Here is a 22,627-nt window from a genome sequence, read left to right as displayed (position 1 = left end):
TTAAATGGAAGTTCTTTCTTCCAGACATGCATCACAAAAACATATGGCAATCGTCCCGTTTTCTTACCGGTTTCATTATGAACAGTTGGCACCCACCAACAATGCTCGGCTGCGATCAAGGCCTCGCAAAATACTTATTCTTCACAAAGATGCTGAAATAAACATACAAGACCAGTAGGTGGCTATAGTGTTGACATTAATGAGTCCTCCAAACACAAACGGAGCATTCTGAACATGGCTTTCGATCTGATTCTCCTCTTAGCAGCAACAAGAGGCTCTTTTTAAGTATTTGATATTGGTGAGCATTTACCTTTAAATAATCACAAACGTGCCAGAATCTAAAGGGAAAAGGGTCAGGAGAAGCTGGGTCAAAATATATGAAAGAGGTTATTTATATTCTCCTGTGGTTTCAGTAATGATGGGTTTCTTCTAAAACTGGCATTGGTTCTCACCACAAGTTTTCAAAAATCTTCACTTGAAAAAACATTTGTAGAAAAAATGTCAAATTTTCTAACTAAAATACTATTTACGTGTGCATAAAATTGTGTAAACTTAGCAGAAAACACCTAGATACCTTTTTAATTTGATTAGTCTGTCAGTTATGTGATATTTTAAAAAGGTTCACCATGAAGCAGCTACAATCTATGCTTCTATAAGGAAAGTTTTTGTAGACTAACAGTGACTTTTTAAAACAAATCAAAATGACACATTATGTCCTCTACTATGACATTTGTTCAGACTTGCAACTTACAAATAAACTTAAAGTTGCTCTCACTAAAAAAAAATGATTGAGCCTTTTTTTTAAGTTGAGCTCATTTAAACTCCACTTTTGTGAACACATGAGGAGTAAAACAGAAAATCCTGGAGAACGTTGATTGTGTTTATGAGAAACAAGTAAACTCAGACATTTATCTTGTATAAATAAGTCATCACACTCTCATACAGCTGTTTCAGTAGTTCCTCAAATTGGGCAAAACTACAGGTGATTTAGGAAAATAAATAAGCAAAATGTAAAGAGAGGAAGAAAAACAGTTTTCCTAATTCCTTCTTGACTGAATTTTGGATTTTAAGATTGTCAGTATTCTGCATAGAACTCCTCTTCTCTCACCCTTTTTGGCTGTATGTTTTAGGTTATTTCACCTACAATAAAGAAGTATACTTGTCTTGAGGTATTTGATATACCAACACAATTTAATTAGCAGTCATTTTGAAAATGTGATGAATCTAAAGAAAGTATTAAAAAAAAAAAGTGCACCACTCTGAGTAACATCCAGCCTTAACAAATGAGTCAGTAGATCCTTAAACAAATCCCGTGGTGCTTTTCTTTATGTATTTATTCAGACAAAGTAATAGATCAGGTTTTGACCCGATTGGTCTGAATTGCTCATAATTATTTCAGGACCCAGTTTGTCTGTGTTTACATGTGGCACACATGCAGAAAAACTGTGTTAACCCCCCCACTCCCCAGGCCACAGAGGATGTCGGCTAACTGAACCCATCTGCTGGGTTTGCCAAACACACACTGAGCTAATCAGAAAGTTGCAGACTTTCAGCCAAAACAAATGTCTGTATTTAAACTACAAAGTGAAGTGCACAAGTTTCAAACAGTCCACCAGTTCAGTATGGCGCTGAAGTTGCTCCCTAGATGGCAGAGCCCGCAACATGAACTCAACCAGAATGAGCTGAAGGTGAAACTAAGAACTCAGAAACCAACAACAACAGAAGAAACTCCAGCCCCCCGTGCGTATAGAGTGTGGCTGGATGGGTGTTACGAAGTGACGTGGTGCAGAGCTCAGTCATTTATCTTATGTGAGGTTACTGTATGCATTTACATGTCTCACTACCAGCTGCCTGTAATGTCAAGAACAGTTATGTTAAACCCACAGCCAATAAATGACTGCTTATAGCCAGACACTTAGCTAAAAAGCTAAATACACAGGGCTTGTCAATGCCTTTAGCTGCTAATATGTTTATATTTGAACGCACACTCAGAGAGGCTTACGCAGCTTTATCGACAGTGATGCCATAGGCTAATGATATACTGTATGTGATGGGCTCAGTCAAGCGGGAGTGACCTCTTTTAATGCTGCAGCTCTGTTTAGTTCCCTTTTAACAAGAGGTTGTGACTAATAATGTACATTGTGTACAAAGGCTGAAGGGTTAATCAGCCCGCTGATGTGTTTGGTGAACAATATATTAAGCTCATATCAAACTGGGTCAGTCCAAGTTGCTTTTAGGCTTATATTTTGTTGTTTGTGTGAGAATTATTTATGAACTCTGTGTTTTTCTCTGGAAGTCAGCGCTAAATTTCTTTAATACCAAGGACTATAGCCGTAGGTGTAATGAACAGTTAAATGCCATGGTTAAATAAGTTAGATGTGCTTTTTTGGGCTGTCTTATCAAATTAAATCACATCATAATATGCACTTTGTTAAATAGGCATTTTTTTTAAGACAAGTCATTTAAAAAATGATATCTCAGCTTTTTATCAGCTAATCAAATGGTTTAATAAATGTCTTGACCGTATTTTAATTAGTAATTCTTGAAAGTTTTTCAATATTTCTGCATGTGAGATGTTTTTATGTTTTTGCCAGGCTGCACCCACTTCTCGTCAGGTTTCAGCTGGCATGTTTTGCTGTTCTGGGTGCTGGTGAGATGCACAAAGCTGTCAACAGAGGTGTCAAACAAGTGACAAGTTTTCTGAGCAAGCAAAAAAAAAAAAAAGCAAAAAATAACAGATGGTTTCAAAAAAAAAGAAGATGTGAGTGGAGAACATGATTGGAGAAGCAAGGAAGAGTGCTGAGATTGTGTTTCTAACATTTAGGTATATATTGACAGATTGTTAGATATATGATAAGGAAAACAGACCTCTTATCAGGAAGATAGTCACATAAATTATTTGAATTTACTTAAATTTTGTGACCATTTAAAATTTGCCCATCCTTAATATTTATTTCATAAACCCTTCATTAACCAGGATGCATTTGCTGAGCTTGTTTGCCTGCCTTGTTCACTCAAACACACATTTTAACCATCAGTTATGGGCCACTGAGCAGCTATTTTTGGAGACACTTTATGCTAATTTCCCAAAGTTACCTTTGCAGCAGAGTTTGGTGGGAGTGAGTCATTCCCTTCTCCTTCACAAACTTCTCCAGTGTGTGACTTCCCATCTTAATATTTGACTTCACTTTTCAAACAACAAAAAAGTCTTTTTGACAGCAGACGGACTAAAAAAACCCCCCCACCAACTGTCAGACAGTCTGTATAACGATGCTGAGGTTTGTTCTAGTCATCTATTACGTTTAGAGCACCGCCTGGCTTGTCAGTTGACCTTTGACAGTTTTCAGAGTTGTCACAGATTTGACTTTTCAGAGATCAGGAATGGACCGAAACGGTGAATGTAAATGTAAAGGGTCGCTTCACTAACTCTGAAAACTACTCACTAAGAGTAAATAAAATGCCACTTTCACATGGAGGCTGCTTTTAGAGGTTGTTTATATTTAAATGATGTTTGCACCTCTTACCTTCCACTGTCATTCATCAATAATTACAGCTGAATGCTGCTGTTTACTTGTGCGCTCCATAAGATACGAGCCAGCTCAGTAATGCTAACACTGCGGTGTTTTTGCAATAAGATCCCCCCCCAAACAAACAATTATAACTTGATGGTTCAGTAAAATCATGTTGTCTTCAATGATGAGCTTTGCTGGGACTCATTGTGTTTCTTCTAGGTTAGGACACAATAATAAAACATTTTTTATTGTATATATTCAAATAAATCTTGCCTAATTTGATGGATTAATTTGCTTCTTTCACAACTTCATGCAAGAAAAAAACAAAAAAAGAAAAGAAAACCTGAATGTCCAGTGTCTAAAATTGATCTGCTGACCTAAATCTAATGTATCAATAAAGATGCTTTAAATCTTTATTTATATAGCACCATTTAAAACCAAAGTTAAAAAGTGCTTAATATAAACGCACAGTCCCCTTTCTCAGACGAGGACCGAGGAGGCCTTGATCTGAAGACCTTAGGGGTCCAGAAGGAGTTTACAGATTGCCTAAAGTTTTGTAGACCAAAAGCAGTTTAAAATAAATCCTGAGTTTCACAGGAAGCCAGTGTAGAAAGATGAGAACAGGGGTGGTCTGTTGGTCCAACAGGGTCTTGGTGAGAAAGAAGTCTAGCAATTGTAGACGAGAAATGAGTCTGGGTTTAAACAGGAGCAAAGGGCAGGTGGTCTAAAACATGAATTACAGTTTCTAATGGATGAAAAGATGACAGAGGGTGTGTTTTTGGCTAGATTTCCTAAGTAGAAGTAACTGGACTAACTTAGCTGTTGATCAAAGACAAACTCTAAGTTTTGTTTAGTGTCAAAACACAAGAAAAACGAAATCATTTGAAGGTTTTATCACCAAATGACTTCAATAGCCACGAAAAGAAAGAAGGTCCCTCTTTGTTTTCATCTGTCAGGTTGTACAGTAGCCCTGAATGGACAAACCAGTCACTAATTATAGGAAAGCTTTTCAGGCTTTTTTTCTGACCACAAAATTTGAAATTCCCGTCACCACATCCGACAAGGAAAACCATCTGTTTTTTTTTTTTTTTTTGAGTAAATTTATAAAACTTTGTTTAGGGTACAGAAAATGATGTATTCAGCATTTAATATAAAGGGCTCTGCAGAATATTATATCACTTTCTTGTTTATTGGAAGATCTCCCATTAACTAACAGAAAATGTGTAAATAATGAGACCTGAAATCTGTTTCTCCCCTGTAGCAAATGAGATGGAGGAATGGAAATGACCTTTTTCTTACTGTGGAAATGGGGTTAATTACATTGTGTTGAAACTTTGGATTAGCTCAGAGCAAGCTCCATTAGAAGCAGTTTAAAAATATACATTTTCTTTCGTAGTTGAAGAATCTATATATTGGGCAGTTTATTCAGAAATCCAATTTTTAATTATTTTTTTTTTAAAGTAATGATTCATTAGCATTAAATTGCTTACCAGTTGTTTTCCTTTATTTGATTCGATTGACGTCTGCCACGGTGTTTGGCTGCTTATTTGGAAACTGCAGCAGCAGTTTATAGAAAAGGCAGAGTCTCTGGAAAGAAACACTGATTGAGGAGCGATATCCATTAAAGGTATCTGTTGGAGCCTTCGTGGTGAAGAACTGTCAGGTCTAACCACACAGAGTCAATGTTTGGCTGCTTGGGCAAAATATAAAGGTCAACTCAAGTTCTCACTTTTTTTGCAGCGTTGTGTTTCACATCACGCGTCTTCCTAAAGCGCGAGCTGCACTTTCTTCTTCTTTATCTGCTCTTAATATTTGTAAGGAAGCCGACAAAGTATTCCCATAGATCGGGTAGCAGTGGTCGGATGCTCTTAAACTCAAGCTGGTGCGTTCGCCACAGTTAAATTAGTTGTAGAGTAAGCCCGTGTCCTTAGAGACGAGGCATGGTGTGCGTTTGTGGAGCTCGTCCTCCACCTCTCCTGCATTCCTCGGTCATAAAGACACAAGAGGGAGGAATAACAAGGTGACTCATTGCAACTGGCAGCTGACTTATGTAACAAATTTTATTCTGATTTAGGATAAACCAACCGAAGCTTTTGTACATAGAACAGAGAAATGATCTGCTTTCATCCAAACGTTTTGATTTTCGTTTGTCGGCTCACCAGTTCATGCTCCATTTATCACACAGCAAACCACACAAACAGGATGAACGTTTAGGAAAAGATGACTTTTGCAAGATTGCTTCAAGAACATTTGCGTTCATACAGCCTTTTTTCAAATGGGTTAAACACAGAGCTTTTGCAGGCAGAAATGTTTTACTTTAGCTCGTTAAAATGTACACAAAAACAGACCAGGAAGATTGAAACCAGGCGTCTGCAACCTTTACAATCAAAAGAGCCATTTCTGCACCTATCAAAATTGTTCAGAGCCACAAAATGTGCTTGAAAATTGAAATGAAGACGACACAACTCATTGTTATATAAATACTGTTTATAAAAGTTGTAGTGTGTACATTTTGATATTTAAAATATGTAATAAATTGTTATTTAAACTTGTTTTTACATGTTAGGAGGACAAAGGAAAAGCTTAAACCCTTGTAAAAAAGGGAAAAAAATCTGGTTTGATCAAGTTTAAATACTAAACTACCTAAAAATTTGATTAGTCTGGATATTTAACCAATAAAAATGGGTGCTTTTATTTACTATAACGTTAAACTTTTTATCAAAGGCAAGCCTTTATTGTAATTCCTATGATTAGAATTACCTTTTTTTCATAATATATTACTCTGTCATGTGTACAAAACTTCAATTTAATTTCCCCTCAGCGTCTTGCTTTAATATGCAAAAGTTGTTTAATTTTTGGTGGATTTCAGAGAAATATACAGGAAGGTGAATTCATGAAGTGACTAACAAATTATCAAATCAAACTGATCCGTTTGTTTTGCTTCTCGTTTTATTACCGTCATTCTAACACAGAAATTTAATTCACTGGAAAACCACTGAAACTGTCCTTTTACTAAGGTTATTAATAATATTATTGACTTCATGCTAATGTTGGTCAAAGGTCCAAAAGGCCACTACAGAGGGACCAAAGAGCAGCAGGTTGCAGACTCCTACTGTATGGAAGACAGAAGTGTTATTGGTGGCAGTTTCACAACTTTTTCTTTTAAACAAGCTGAAGGAAGATTTCTACAGTGCAAGAGTTCCTCGTGGCAGCTCAGAGACATGTACAGCTCTTTGGTGGATGTCTTGAATACAGATGATGGAAAGACACGTACACACTTCTAAGATGCTGAAGGAAGCAGCAGATAGGGTTTGTATTTTTTTATTTTTTTGTCTTCACACAAAGTTGCCCATCTGTCCAGGCAGAAACCATATGGTTTCAGTCCGTGAGCTTTTCTTTTTTGCAGTGTGGAAATGTTCTGTTCTTGAATGTTAAGTTCAGCCTTTAAAAGTTTAGGATTTGGGAGTTTTATTTTCTGCTTCATGTTTTCATGTAGGAAATACTGACTGTGCACAACAAACAGCCACATCTTTAAAACCACCTGTCCCGTACTGTATATATTCCTGTCCAAACAGCTCTGACCCATCGAGGCATGGCATGTCCTGTGGTTTCTGACAACAGGATGTTGGCAGTGGGTCCTGTGGGTCCTGTGGGTTGTGGCGTGGGGCTTCGATGGGATTGGCATCTGGGGAGCTTGGGCTGCTCTTTAGAGTCTGGATGTTTGCCATTTTCATTGAATTGTTCCTCAAACAAGTCGGTTCAGATTCTCAGTCACCAAGTTCACGGTAATCCTAAGCATTTAAAAAAAATCTATTTGGACAAGAAACAAAGTCCAAGTTTCCTTCTGTTTGAGCAATTAGGATCAGCATGAGCTGTTTTTGAGTAAGGACGAGTTGTATGCTCCTGCAGGAGGAAGCAGATGGGTCTTACATGTAAAAAACCAAAAACATTACAATGAATAACAGAACTCCAAGGTTTATATTCAAGCAGCATTTAACTTGTTGCCTCCTGCTGGTGCTTAATATCTTTATGAGCTGAACAATGCTTTAAAATGAAATGCTGAGTGCTGTTCAGCTCACCCTTGGCTGATCAGTCCATGTTTTTTTCTCAGCAGCAGGAAGAAAGCCCTGTTGACACTACTCTAGATATTTTTAGAAATAGATATTTCCTGCTGTGCTTGCACCTAATTTTTACACACAAAGTTTTTGGTCAGGAAACTGATATTTTTTTTTAGAACGCCTGCCAAAGTGGAGATTTTAGGAAGGAGACACAGATGCTGTCCAGAAACAACGTAGTTGCCCATTTTGTGCCTGCCTGCTATCACTCCGTGTCCTAGAAACTCAAACAAATACAGAACTATTTCTACCTGTTCTTTTTTTTCTGCCTCTGTTTTGCGTTCTTATGAACCTGTTATTGAACTTTGATCATTTGCTAAAATAGTTAATAACTTAGAGGCAAATAGTGAAAGGAATAGAAAGAAGTTTTAGTGGAATCTTTTCCGTATTTTGTTAAGTCATTAACTTGGATGTTCTCTCCATTTAGTGGCGTGGCATTGGTATTAGTGTTGTTGTTAGAATATGTGAACAGAAAAATATATATATATATTTGTTTTATATAGTATTTGGAGTAGTTTAGATGAGGCCTAAATGCATGACTGATGGTTGAACTTGTGTCGCCTGCTCTTTGCTCCATTGTAGAACAGGTTGGGTCGGCGATGTGAGGCGAATAACTTGATTGTAATTCACTTAGAAGCCTGCCATTCCTTCAGTCCATGCTAATCCTTGCCACTGTCACCTCTTTATCCTTGTTGCCAAGATGCTCCTGTGTTCCTGTTTCTGTGATAATGGAGTCACATTACTAATGTGAGCGGACAATACGGCAGCATCTGCTTCCTTTTCCCACACCCCTCAGATATCTTGACTTCCTTTACTGTCACTCTTTATTAGCTGCGTTTTTGTTGTGATGTTTCCGCCGTCGCTGCCTTCGGCAGGGTCAACAGGATGGCAGCCAGCAGTTTCTTTGCTTTTTGTTGTGGTGATGTTCGGCGTCTTATTGGCTGCCTGAAGAGAGTCTTGGTCCCAGTGTGTTCTGTTTCAAGTTGACTTTGTCTAATTTCTTAAAAAAAAAAAAGAAAAAGAAAAAAGAAAAGTCAAGCAGCAGTTTTTTTGATGTATATTGCATAAAGTTGTCTGCCATGTTTTAGGACTTCCTGTTCATGAAAAAAAAAATGATCACGGCTCTTTTGATCAATAGTGTAATCATAATTAATGAAAATGATAATTCACTGAGTTTAAAAACGTTGCATTTTTTTGCAGCTAAAGAACAAAACTGTCTTGATACCTCCATGTTGAACTTTCCCTTAAAATAACTTCCAAAATATACATTCAGTTGTAGGCTACTGAACAAAAATAAGCACAAATGAATAAAATCAGTAATATAATTCACTTCTAATACATTGTAGAGCTTTTTTTCCCCTTGTTTTTTAAAAATGTTTTTTAGAATCAATCCTTTTTTTGATTGTTTAGAACAAAAACCAAAATCAGTCACAAATTAAATTAATTGCACAGCTCCATTATGTCTTATGTGTTAGTTTAACATTTTCTCAGCACCAAAATGAGGAGAAAAAACAAAACAAAACAGCCATTATTATTTACAGGGTACATAATTTATACCAGACTTCCTGTATTTTCTGCAGAAGTTTGATGAAATTATTTTGGAATGCACCATTTCTTTATTGTATACGCTTTAAGTAATAAAAAAATAATGCTTCGAATCTCTTCAAAACTGAATTTTCTTTTCTTTTCCTTTAGGTGCAGTGTGTGGAGTGAACGGCAGAGGATTTAGTCGATAAAAAGCACTGGTTTCTGACTCGCAGAGTACTCAGTGGAACGGTGAGTTCTGACCCGTCACATTCAGACATTTACTCAAAGACATTTTGACATTTTTTCCAAAAGATTGACAGATTTATTTAGGTACTTTATATGAAGCTGGATGTTCTAAAACAGGACGAACTCTAAAAGTTACAGTATATTGGTGCCAATGTTGGAAAGCAAATAAGACAAACCAAAAACCCCACTTTAGTCTGTTCTGTGTCAATTGAAAGCAATTTATCCTTCATGCAAGATAAACTTTTTCATTCTGTCAAAGTTGGATATAGGATTGACTCAAACTTGGAGTTAAATCAGTGACCGATGGCCAAACGAGGGATACCATCACCAGTCAATCAAAAATAAAGACACTGGTGTAATCCATAAAGGCTCTCCATCCCAATACTCATCTACTCTCATTATTCAGCGTGGCAGTGGAGTGATTAAATGCAGTTTTTTCCTTTTTTTTTAATCTTTTGTTTTCTAGTTGGGGAACAACTCATACAGAGTTTCTTCACCGGTGTGACTATTTTTGAAATGGCTCAAATATCAGGGGATCCTGCAGTCTTCCTCCATCCCAGTATATCTCTTTCCCTGTCTTCTCCATGTGCCAATGTGTCAAAACATTTACTCGCCTGTCTGAGAATCTTTAAGGAGAAGGGATGGAAATAGATTTATGTGCACCACATGTCACTTTATTCTGCGGTCTCCAAAGCAAACAAGACGAGGAACGCTGGATTCTCAGGAAATAGCATTGTTCTTTAAAGCAAAAAATAATGGCGAACTATTATTTTTTTGTGGTTTTCAAGGAGGTTTTGGAAGTCCAAGGGAATAGGTTTGATTATACATGCTGTATCTTTCATTGGTCTGCAGTCAGTTTTGGCCTGGAGTTCTTACAGAAAAACATAAATTAAGTTGATAACATAAAACATTGTTGCTTAGGTTTCATAACAGCAGAGCAAAGAGGTTTCTGTAATCCAGATGTTTATGTTGAATTGAATGAAAACTTGCTGTTAGAGACTGAAAATAAGATTGTTTTTGTCTGAAGTAGCTGACCTGGTTAAGTGGTTACAGAGTTGGCTTTGGAAAAAGTACCCAATTACCAAGTGTGGAGGTTATTGTATATTAAAATTTGCTGCCAAGTTGCATTTTGGGAAGGGTTGGATTCAGCGTTTAAGGGATCTGATTCAGTCTAGAAAGTAAAATGTAAGTTTTGTCATCGTGAAACTGCTGGAGTATATTACAGGTACATTATGTCTTTGATTTCATGAAACAGTCCTGGTTACCGTTTGGAGGCAGGGATGGCTCATTCACAGCTGGTGTTATTGACAGGAAGGGACATTTACCGTCCTCCTTGTGCGTCTCTGAAACAGTCCCCGTCTTCCTGCTGGATGCTACGGGGAGCAAACTGTCAGATAGAGGAGGGTGACCGCCTTGAGAAGATTCTGATCACCGCAGTTCACCATATGCCAACTGCACCCGGCGGTTCTTGGACGATAGCCGCCTGCTGTGTGTTTTCATTTCTCCCTGGGGAAAGGTGAAGGAAAAATAATAAAAAGGGCATAAAACAGAGTTGTTAACTTTGTCTGCTTTCCTTGTCATCCTTTTTTTTTTCCAAAATAGCCACTCCTAAATTTAATTTTCCACAACACAGTGGGACAAGAAGCTTCTGTTTCAACTATAAACACACATTTTACAGTTGGTGACACATTTATACGCATATATACTTGATTACAACTGTGAATTAATTACATGCAGACTTTAAGGCAAACCTGTTAATTTTCATTACTTGTGCAGCTTTTTGTCAGGGCCCTGCTTGTCTTTACGGTAGCTCGGTTTCTGTTCTGCCTGTTGTTGGAAGCTCAGCTGCTAGTATTCATGCCCTCCTCCTTTCACCTCTTCTCCATTATTGTAATGAATATTTAGTGCACTGTTGGCAAGATAACCACTACTCATCCAACTAGAATGTGATGTGCTGCTGCAGGGTGGGTAAGACAAGCATTTGACAGCTTTTAGCACTGCAGCGGTGTGTTTTTTTTTTTGCAAACAAATCACTAAGCTGGGAATGTAGAAAGTGACCACAGCACAAAATACATATATATATGCCACTGTTTATTAATTATTAAAGAAGGGCCCAGCATTTTATTTTTAAGACTTTAAAATTTGAAATGCATGTTTTCATAGCTTTTAATAATGCACGTTTTATTATTATTATTTTTTTGTTTAGGCGTCATTGGCTTTATATTTAGGTGCATCTGGATGAGTTATATTCATATTTATCTTTTTGTAAAAGTAGTTTTAAATAGAGCAGCTTGGTACATTTGCTCATTATTATTCTTTTTTTCCACTATAGTTAAAAATAATAATGAAAAATAAATAATGATAAAATAACATGTTCTGGGAATGTTTTTAAAATGACTTTTTTTAATTATATGCTTTGTGCTACATGAGAACACAATTAGGTCAGTGCTGTTTTCGCTGCCCTGGATTCTGGCTCCTTATATCGTTACCTTTGACAGATTGTTGTTGGAAGCATCTTTAAAATCTTCAGGCCTCTTTACAAACCTCACCTGAGGCGTCACACAGAGCTTTAACTTGTTAATTACACTAAATGATTTGCGCTGAAGCCTTCTCAGGGAGGATGCTGAGTTTGGGTGATATTAGGAGTTAATAGAGGAGTCCTGGTTCGTGGATGCTAGACGCTGGAGCAGGTTGGTTTCTCACTTGATTTAATTTCAGTCTTGTGTGATCCTAATGTGATGCTACACTAATTATGTTTGCTATTAGCCAACTAAATCCTTTAAATGCCATTTGATGGGCTGTTCTTTTGTTTAGATGGTTCAGCAGGTTTTCCAATTTCATTTTTTTTTAACTCTCTTAAATTAATGTAATAGTACTGTTATTTAGGATGGCTTGACATGCAAATTTAGGCAGGAACCTGATCAATTAACCCTTTTTTCAGTTCTCGAGGCCACTCAAAGCTTTAGAACTGAGTGTTATTATGAAGGTCTACCACATCGTAACCCCTTCTTGGTTTATTTTTATGCTGACATTTTGTCTTGATTCATTCTATTTTTACTCACAGGTTTGGTTCAGTCATGTTGTCACGTTTGTAATCTAGGTTGTCAATATATTTCCATGATTAATAAAACCAAAGAAGGAATCTGACCACAGCTTGGAGCGTCTTCAGCTGTGTTGTTGTTGTAAATGTTCAATCTAAGTTTTTAGTTTTTATTAGTATGGGAGAAAACATTTTTTAGGTCTCATAATTCTGTCATGGTGTGTTGTTTTTTGGAAATAAACACAACATTTAATAATTTAGAATACAGTTTTTTTGCACAAGCTAAGTGTGCAAAACGTGAAGATCTGTGAATATGTATTGAAGACAACATGATTCAGTGAGTGAATGAAGATTTGATTTGTGTACAATATGGTTTTTTCATGGTGTTGCAAGAGCTGCTGCCTTAAATGATTTAATCGTATTGCCAGAAGGAACTAGGGAAGCCGTATTTCGTTGTTGTCATGTCCTCAGAGATGTTGTGTACATCTAAGAAGTGCTGCAGTGGAATGGGACCTGCTTCGAAGGGCGACCTTTGGTTTAACAGCTGGGAACCATATTTCAGGATGGTGTTTGGTTCTGGGGACGTCACAGAAAGAACTTGGTGCTACTTTTGGCTTGGAATGCATCGTTGCTGTTGCCAGATGAGTCAGACTCATCATCACGTCCTGTTTATTGTTTCCCCTGTTTAGACTCCTGTAAACACAAACACTCTTATACAGTAAATGCATAATGACTCCCAGATGAAATCTGGAGTTGTGAGGCACCTTCCCTTCCCTGTTTGATTTGTAAGCAAATTTGTAGACGTTCATAAATGTAATTTTGTATTAAAGATGTTATCCAGGGAAGAATTTACCTCAAACACAAGGAAAGGTTAACTGGTTAGAGCTTGTTGGAACAAAGAGACATTCATCTTGTTATTATGAACATTTTTCTCAGATTTTCAACGTCATAAATTTCTTGTTCCCAAACTATTTTATGTTTGGTTAGTTGCAGATTTGGACTTTTCCTTTAGTTCTTTGTTTTCTGTCTGAAAATCGTGTTCGCGTTCAGTTCCAATGTGAAATAAACATTCTTTCATTAATAATGGTTAATAGTTGTAGTTTTCCGTTTTGGCTCTTCCTTCATCAGTTACTCCCGCAGCATATGTTCTTTGTGGTCTGATAGATACATTTATTTCAAATGTATCACATCACAGTGATTAACATGTATTTTAAGTAAGAAGTCCATCTGGAGAGTACCTGCAGTGTTTCACACGGAGCACCCACACTCTGTTGATCTGTTTCTCATCCTCTCCATTTGTTTTCTCTCCTCGCAAGCTGTCACTCAACATTATCTTTGCAAATGTGTGCTGGTTCGCGAGCCATCCTCGTCTGAAACCAGGCCGGAGACAAACGGGTCCTGTATCAAAGCTCACATTTGTTTTGGAACCTGGAAGTGGGAGCGGTGACCAGATGCAAAAACAATGTGGTCATCGAGGCAAGTCTGCAACGGCAGCTGCTGCCACTGATAGCGTACACCCAGCCCCGCGCAGTCGGCCTGCTTTGTGTTTCAGTGACGTGTTTTCCACTGTCCAAACTGCAGAGAGGCCTTTGTACAGTGATTGAACTTATTATTACTACAGTGGAAGGACTTCTTTACTCTAACATCAGCTCTGTATACTTCTTGGATAAATACTGAGCTCCGTATTAATGTTTAGTGCTGATGTACTGTATACACAGTCGGTGTAGGTTTAATCATACAGATTTAACATTTTGATTATGTGACAGATACAGAACGCCTGAAGGTCAAACTTTTACCAATAGTTTGACGTTTGTTATTTTAACAGAATCAACTGACTGTAGAAGTAGCTACTTGCTTGGCTTTATTTGATGGAATCAGAGGGAGCTGGTCGTAGACACTGGATGTAACAGACAACAGTAAAAACAAGAGTTTTTCCACATCACAGCCCAAACGTACCACACATGAACTTAAATACAGAATACTGTACATATCAGTCTCAATTTTATATCTATAGCACGTTTAAAGCGACAAGGTTGACCAAACAAATGCAATAAAACAGACTTAAAACGATAAAAAACAAGGAGACACTACAGCATATGGGATTCAGATTGAACTAAATTAAAAGCCACTGTAAAAATGAGTTTTCAGTTAGAATTTAACACTGTATGGACTCAGCCCTGCAAATATGAATGGGCGGGTCGTTTCAGAGTCTGGGGGCTGTCGCGGCAAACACTCGATCCCCTCTGAGCTTCAACTTAGCCTTCAGCTGCAGTAAAAACATCTGGATGGAAGATCTCAGGGCTGTTTTGGGCTGATAAAAGTCGAGACGTTCAGTTAAATTATTAGATTCCAAACCATTTAAAAACAGTGAAATATTTCAGATATATCAGACTTTTTACTTGACTTAATAATTAGAAAAAGAGCACAAAAAAGTAGAGCTTGAACACATTAAAATTATTGTTTTTCTTGTCTTTAATTTTTCCTCAAGATTTGTGTGTCAGGAAATTCAGCATCAAAGAGGCGTTAACTCACAACTGCAGTAATTTGTACAACAAATTTCCAATCTGAAATTATAGATAAAATACAAACATCACCGTCTTATAGAGGGTATTTGTTTTTCTGTGTTCTGTAGACTTGCACTGCCGTAATATGTAATTATCTTCTGAAACTGATGTTAATTTGCACCCTAACATTTTGTGGAATTTAATACCCATACATTACATTCATTTGTTAAATGTCCACAAAAATGTGTAGCTGCAAATTAGCAACAACCTTAGAAGATGATTACAGATGAGTCCACCTCAGATCAGCCTGTTGGATCTGACAGATAGGTCATGTAATTTCAGACAGGCTTGTTGATACACTCCTGCTCATGAAATCACCCGCCGATAACAAAAGTCTGTCACGCATGCCTGTGTTGGTTATCTGTTGTTCCTAATGTTATTGTCAGGGTAGCACACAGACCTGCAGAGTCATAAATACTATCCAGAAACTCAGATATGATAACAGAGCATGTAAAAACCTTCGGTGGCGGTAACCATCAACAAAGTTGAACTTTGCAGAGGTTTAAAGGTTTTAATTTGGCTCGAACTGTGTGGTTTCTGGGTTTGACAAATGGATTACTAAGAAGTAAACTAGAAGGAAACTGGAGGATAGAAGTCCAGATGCCTTCTATTTAATTACTTCTATATGTGTCATATACCTAAAACAAAAATACTGTTTTCATTTAAAACACAGAACATTTGGTTGTTAAGAGAAATTAAAATTGAAGATGACATTGATCAAACACCCAGCTAAAGTTTAGTCAGACTAGTTATGGTGCAGTTGTGGTCAAACTTTTATTTTTAGCTCTTAAAACTCATCTTAATGTTTCTAAAGTTACAGTGAAAGTGTTTTAGCTGCAGACAACAGAGACGGTAGTTTACACACATTCCTCTGCTCGCTCTCTAATCAGCTACCATGCCGAGTGAAATTAGATTGTTTTGGTCTAAACCAATTTTCTTTGCAACCTCACCCCTGCCATCATGATTTAAATTCCCTCGCAAGTCTAGCAACAGGGAAAGGTTATGATTTGATCGTTCTCACCTTGATCAGATTACACATTGGAATTAGAATAATTACAGCTGTCACTGATTAATGAGCATGCTATAATTAGAGCTCTGGCTCTGGGGAAAGGTGGGTGTTTGTGTATGTCCGGCTGTGATGAATAAAAAAAAATAAAATGCTGTGCAATTGTTCAGGACTGCATTTATAAATCCTGCCAATCTTAAAGGCAAAAAAAGAAAACGGAGAAAAAGGACAGGGGTTATGTTTATCCATGTTTATTTATTCTTAGTTTTTTTTTAACTATGTATGCGTAAAGTTTTCTGATTAAAGGCACCTAGTTAAATGTTTATTTGCTCTTCTGCTGAGTGGTTAATAACATAAACATTTAAAGTGTGTTCAAATATTATTGAGCATCTGAGGAAACAGTCATTTACATATCTGAGTAAGAAAAAAATGAAAAACCCAGCTGTAGTTTAATCAATCTGTTGATCTAATTTTTACATTCTGACATATTTGTAACCAATGACTGACCTGTAGGAAGTGACGGGGTATAACATTAAAACAATACACACACTCTGCTCCTTTCCTGGTTGGTTGGCTCAAATGTCTGCAGTATTCTTGGGTTGTCGGATCGATCCACGCTTGTCACTGGATCATCTTTAAAGAGACTGCACAAAATTCCTGTTTGCAAACAACTTGTTTGCAAATTTGAATTAATTTTGGATCTTAGTTGCGTCTGTCAACTAACAAACAGAACAAATCCTTAAGAAACTTGCAGAAAGTAATAACTGGATGAACATCTACAACTCATGAACTTCTGGAGTCAAGATGGCTCCACAGCTGATCAACATCAGTCAGTTTTACAGATATTGGGCTAAAACTAATGTGATAATACGTGAAAGTCATTCACAACACATCCTTTGAGCGTGGCATCTCATGATGTCAAGAGATTGCACAAAACATTGTTTTCCATTTCAAAATGGCTACAACTGTCATTTCTCAGCCTTTATCTAAAACTCTGGCATGAAAGGCAGCAGGAGATACGCATCCCTTCAAGAAATGATGGACCTTTTTTACATTTTAATGCCTTTTTTTGCCGAGGTGTGCCCTATTGAAGCTTTAATAAAAGTTTAATTATAGATTAAGATATTGGATCAATTTTACAATAAGAGTCTGGCTGCAGGTGGAGATCGATCAGATGAGGTGGAATCACCATTCTGAGAGTCCATGTTCACATTCTGCTTGAAACTAAGACGCTTTAATTTAACAGGGCAGCCTGTTATTTATGTTTGTTTATTGCTTTTAAAAATGTTATTCTACGTTGCTCTTTTTAACATTTCGAGTACCTGCCCTTTTAAAGGTCTCTGCATGGCCCTGTGTAAATGAATCACTGAGGTTCCAGTCGGTACGACCAGATGGCTCGTATAGAGCTGCTCCCAAGGAAGCAGGGGTGAGGCAGAAAGGGAGCAAAAAGAGATTGAGCTGCAGAGTTTCAAATATTAATAGAGTATATATCAGACATAGTGCATGCATGAGCTGTTTGTGTGCACTTCAGGTTTTTTAACAAGCTCAGCACCCCCCCAACCACGACATGGCAAACCTCTCAGTCTGTGAACAGTGGTGGTCTAGCAGAATGGATGAGCGGGCAAACGGATGTGAGGGCTGAGATAGATTACACTGATGCTGCTGACAGAGCTGTGGTGAACTTTGTCTGTCTGAATTTTCCTACCAGGAATTTTTCTGTCCTGCCTTCTGCATGGAGTAATGACTAAAATCTAAAATTACAATAATATGTGGAAGCAACATTGTAAGATCATTACCATAAACAGTATGTTAGACTCTTCGCTTTGTCTCACTTTGCTAGATTCTGATGGATTTAGGTTTTTAAAAGTGGCTTCTTGTTTTAGTCCTCCCACAGTTCATGTGTGTAGGATAGCAAAGCAGCATCACTTCTTTTTTTTGTTCTTCTTTGCCAAATGAGAGAGGGAAAAAAAACAAAACGCACTCCTACAGCTGGCAAGAAAAAAATAATCTGGTGTTTTTTGTGAGATGCATCTCAATAACGTGCCTAAGTCAAAGGATTATATCACCGCACAGAGCTGCAGTAAGTTTTGATTTATGAATACAAGCAGTTAGATTGGCCCGAGCATCTTTGTCATCCAGCTCAGTCCTGTAATTACGTTATAAATAAGTCAGCCACCAATGAAAGCAATGAATTAGATGTAATGGCTACTCAACACACTGTACAAACGGAGTCCTTGAGCTTTAGTATGAGTGCAGGGTAGAATGACAAACGATACTTGCCTATTCTTTTCTCCAGACTCTCCGTTACTGGCATGTAATGGCACAGGAACCATCCATCCATCCGTTTTCTTTACCCGCTGCTGCTTTCTGGGTGGCGGGGAGCTGGTTCCCGTCTCCAGCAGTCGGCGCAGGAACCTTTCAGTAAAACGGTGTTGATCTTTTGGTTTCCCATCAACAAACACATTTAGTAATGATTGATTGTTCATGTTTGGAGCTTTTATTCAAAGCCTCAACATTTAGAGCCTTTCGTACAGTAGGCCGTGCTTCTCACAGCTAATGTTTTGACAGCTGTATATTCTAACTATATGTTTAGTAACAGGAGACAAAGAGACCAAGGCTACGGATATTAATCATACTTACTCTCCAATTAGAAGCATGATTGTAAAGCCGTGTGAAAATACTCTTTGTTAAGCAAAGAATGAGGTGAATACTTATTAAACTGCCACCGATTTGGTTTCCCTCTTTGAACTGAATGGGGGAAATTTGTCATTGTATCCTTAAATATTGTTTTGTAAAGGTAGAATCTCAAAGGGCTGCAGCTGTTGGAGACTCAAAAATTGAGAAAACTGGAATTTTCTGTTTCAGTCTAATTTAATTTTGTGACCAGCAAGTCTTGTAAACAATCTGATTGAACAGTTTTTTTAGTTTTTGTATGCACGACCTGCAGAAGTACCTTCTATGCCTTGCAGATTATTTTATTGCCCATCTCGGCCCATGTTGTACCCCCGTTTGGCCCTGTCTGTACCCAACCTTGGCAGCCACCCTCAGGTTTATGATTTATTCTACTGGAGTCAACTTTAAAAATGAAGATAATCCAGTTAGGACCAGTTTTGGGGCCAATTGTATACATTTTGAATGTACTAATTCTTGCTTTGAGTAAGTTTGTTCAATCAGAAGTGTGCTTAGATGTCAGCTTTCCTCCTTTTAGACTTTCAGCCTCAGTAGATGAGACTCTTAAGTCTGTTGCATATTGAAGACTGACAGCATAAGATTGCTTACTAGTAAAAGCTTTTGAGTTTTATTGCCAGTATAAAAAGTAATCCACAATACAAAGTCAACTTGATAAAATGGTAAATATTATTTAGTATAATCTGGGAATGAAACCTAATATGTCTGTAGTAGACAGACTAAAGCAAGCAGCAGCTAAGGTCAGTAGAAATAGTCGGACAATGCACTCATAATGTTTCATAAAATAACAGCAGAAATGTCATAAAACGGAACTAGAGATCAGTTCATTATGAAGATTTAAAACTAAAACAAATATTTATTCCTCACAGGATAAAAACATTTGCTTTTACAGTTTGAGCCAAAACTGACTCAGTTCTTGTTTTACTTATGCAAAATGATGATCGTTTCTAGATTTTTTTAAATTTTATTTTATGTTCCGTCTTTAGTGTGACTTGTCAGACTAAACAAATAAAACCAAAAACATAACTCAGGGCTTCTTCACAGCATTGCAATTGTTCTTAATAGGTGAAGCTGACTCATGCAGAGCCTGAAACCACATGATTCACTGCGTCATTTTCTGTGTTTCACATTCTCATACGGTCTAATGCTTTTTATTATTCTGCTTATAGCTTGTAAACTAAAGCATGAAATGTCATATTTGGAATTAAAGAGGTAGTCTGGTCATTTTTTGAAGTAATGTTTTGTCAAATAATTAAAGATAATATCTTATCAGCCATGGAAGCAGCCAGAGAGAACCAATGAAGAGAGAGGTAAAAGTCCACCTAAGAGTCAAGCAAATGGCTAGCCAGATGAACACTACAGCTATTATTAAACCTCTGCACTTTATCGTGACAGTTTTTGTTTAGCTTGTCACTGTTTTTGACTGAGCAACGTTCTGTGTTTCTGTACGATACTGATCAGCTCATGGAGTGTCCTATCACGCCAGTAATCTGAGCAGGAGGTGCTTTTATCTTCTGAATAAATCTCAATAAAACAGGTTTGGAATGAATGAGTATTTGTTAAATTATTTAGCTGTTAAATGCAACATCTATTGTTTTGTTTGTTTGTTGTTTTAAAGAAATCTATATATACTGTATATATAAATAAATAAAATAAAAGAAGGACATTGTGTGACTAAAAGGATTGAAGTATAATTGTGGATCACGAACAATCGTAGACGTCTTACAGGTGAGAAACATTTTTAGAACATCTTGTAGAGTCACTTCTAAATATTCATTTGTCATCTCCGCAGTCTGTTGGGGGTGTTACAATGCCAGTGTGTACGTTTGTGTGTACGTTATTGTCTTCATCGAGTGAATACCGTCCCCAATCTGCTGTGATGTTGTGTTCTCCCTGCGGCAACACAACTGCGTCATGCCATGGGTTTGCTGTCACATTTTTCTGGAATGATCTGCATTACGTAAGAACTGAAATAAGAGGAGTAGCAATGCCAAATTGACATACTGCTACACACATTCAGACACAACTACACACACACACACACTTTTCCAATGTTCCAGCTGGTCGCTTGGCACTGTAGTCAGAGCCAAAATGCTTGGGTAAGACCGCTACCAATATGTTGTTTTTATTGCAAAGTTCATTATTTTGGGATTAATGTTAATAAAACAGAAGGCAGGCAGGTGATCAAATCTCAGCGGTCTTGATGTAACATATCTTAATGACTGATTTGTGTTGCTACAATGAGCAAACTTGAATAAGAACACGTTCTCCTTTATGGCCAATGGGGCTGAGCTTTCAATTGAATTTTCTTTATTTAATGGGTGGCAACATTTCAGCAATCAAACAACAAATGAGGTTTTTTTAACAGCGGAATGGTGTTGCTGCTTCACATCATTCTGTTGATCTACTCTGCCATCGCAAGGTTTCTATTTATTTATTTATTTATTTTTGCCTGTGAAGTTTGCAGATAAAATTAGAGCATCAAATTAGTGAAGATGAGTCACTCGTTAGCATGTTGGCAGGAGGTGCGTTGTTGTGGGCTGCTTTGCTTGTTCAGGTCTTACAGGCAAAGAAATGTTTTAAAGGAACAGAATAAATATCAGTTTGGTTCCATGATTAGCAGATGTTCCGCCGGTATGGTTTCCATGGCGTTCGGTGGATGCTGTCGTGAAAGAGTTGACAGGATTTAAAACGGCAACACGGGCAAAATCTCCTCAGTTATTCTCTCGCTCTGATCAGCTGCACCTGCGTGTTTTATTAGCATATCATTAATTTGAATCAAACAGAAAACAGACTGATTACTGAATTGCCTAATTTCTAGTGTGTAACATTGTGATCAGATGTCCTCTGGCTTCAGACACCTGTTACTATTTATTAAATTTTATAAAGTCTGGCTTCATATTTGGTCAAATATTTCAACTTAATTTTTGGATGCAAACCTTGACCTTGGAAAACACAAACAGGGCTTTAACTCAGCCAGTTTTACAGATGTTGAGCTAAGATTTGATGTGGTAGTAGCTAAGAGTCATTCCTAACACATACTTTGAGCACTCACAGATTGTGTGAGATCTTTGTTTAAAACTTTGGCACACAAGGCAGAGTTAACCTGATTCAAAATGGCCATCACAGCGAACTGACTTTAGAAAACCCTAGGCTATAACTTGGTCAGTTTTACACATATTAATGTCCAGTCTGGTGTGGTAGTAGCTAAGAGTTACCCTCAACACATGCTCTAAGTGCAGAGAGGTCACATGGGATCTTTGGCGGGCGATATGCATTCCTTTAATGAACATTGGGCTTTTCGTCTCGTTTCAGTCAGGTGAAGCATGCAGCCCAGCCTGCTGCACGTTATGATGTGGCTGAATGCCACTCCACTTGTGACTGTTCAGTCAATATATGAATAATGGATTTGATAAAAGGACAAATGGCCTCCTATTGAATGTTGCATGTGGAATATAGCTGAAATTTGCTGTCTTGTTTAAGTGCACGTCTGAGTGTGCTGTTAGTGTTTACACCCTCTCAGCCCAACTGAGGAGTTGCAGGATTAACTTTGCAAACCCTGTTTTTGCACACTTCAATTGTTTTGATGTTGGGTGGGCAGGGATTTTACTTCATCTTCCGTTGTTTTTTTTTTCTACTGTGCCCCCATTTTTTAATAATTTCTCCTCTGGGGCTGCACTGGTGTGTTTTCGTCTGAGCTGCTGGAGTGAGCATCATTACTTTAGTGTCTCTTTAGATAATAGAAGAATGGCTGGAGAGAAGTCTGAATAGACCTTGTTGGTATTGAGTGAGCACCACAAACGGTGAGCTATTATCAGTAAGGCTAAATCTGTGTTCCAGTTGGGTGCTCTCGAAAGCCCTCAGTGGGCAATAACAAGACCTAAGATGATAACAAATATCCCTGGCAGTGTTTGACCTCATTTTCTGCT

At 37.6% G+C, this 22,627-nt stretch overlaps 1 protein-coding gene across 5 annotated transcripts in view; it reads left to right on the top strand.

Moving 5' to 3' along the window:
- The window catches only part of adarb1b (adenosine deaminase RNA specific B1b), a 102,052-nt gene that overhangs the window by 22,497 nt on the left and 56,928 nt on the right, over positions 1–22,627 (top strand). For all 5 annotated transcript variants that reach the window (XM_017420716.3, XM_017420718.3, XM_017420715.3 and 2 more), the window contains one exon: positions 9,323–9,403. The gene's annotated coding sequence lies outside the window, so the exon portion shown is untranslated. The remainder of the gene's footprint in view (positions 1–9,322; positions 9,404–22,627) is intronic.

This window comes from Kryptolebias marmoratus, linkage group LG6 (genome assembly GCF_001649575.2).
Source record: "Kryptolebias marmoratus isolate JLee-2015 linkage group LG6, ASM164957v2, whole genome shotgun sequence".
Lineage (NCBI taxonomy): Eukaryota > Metazoa > Chordata > Actinopteri > Cyprinodontiformes > Rivulidae > Kryptolebias > Kryptolebias marmoratus.
This window is presented reverse-complemented; position numbering and strand designations above follow the sequence as displayed.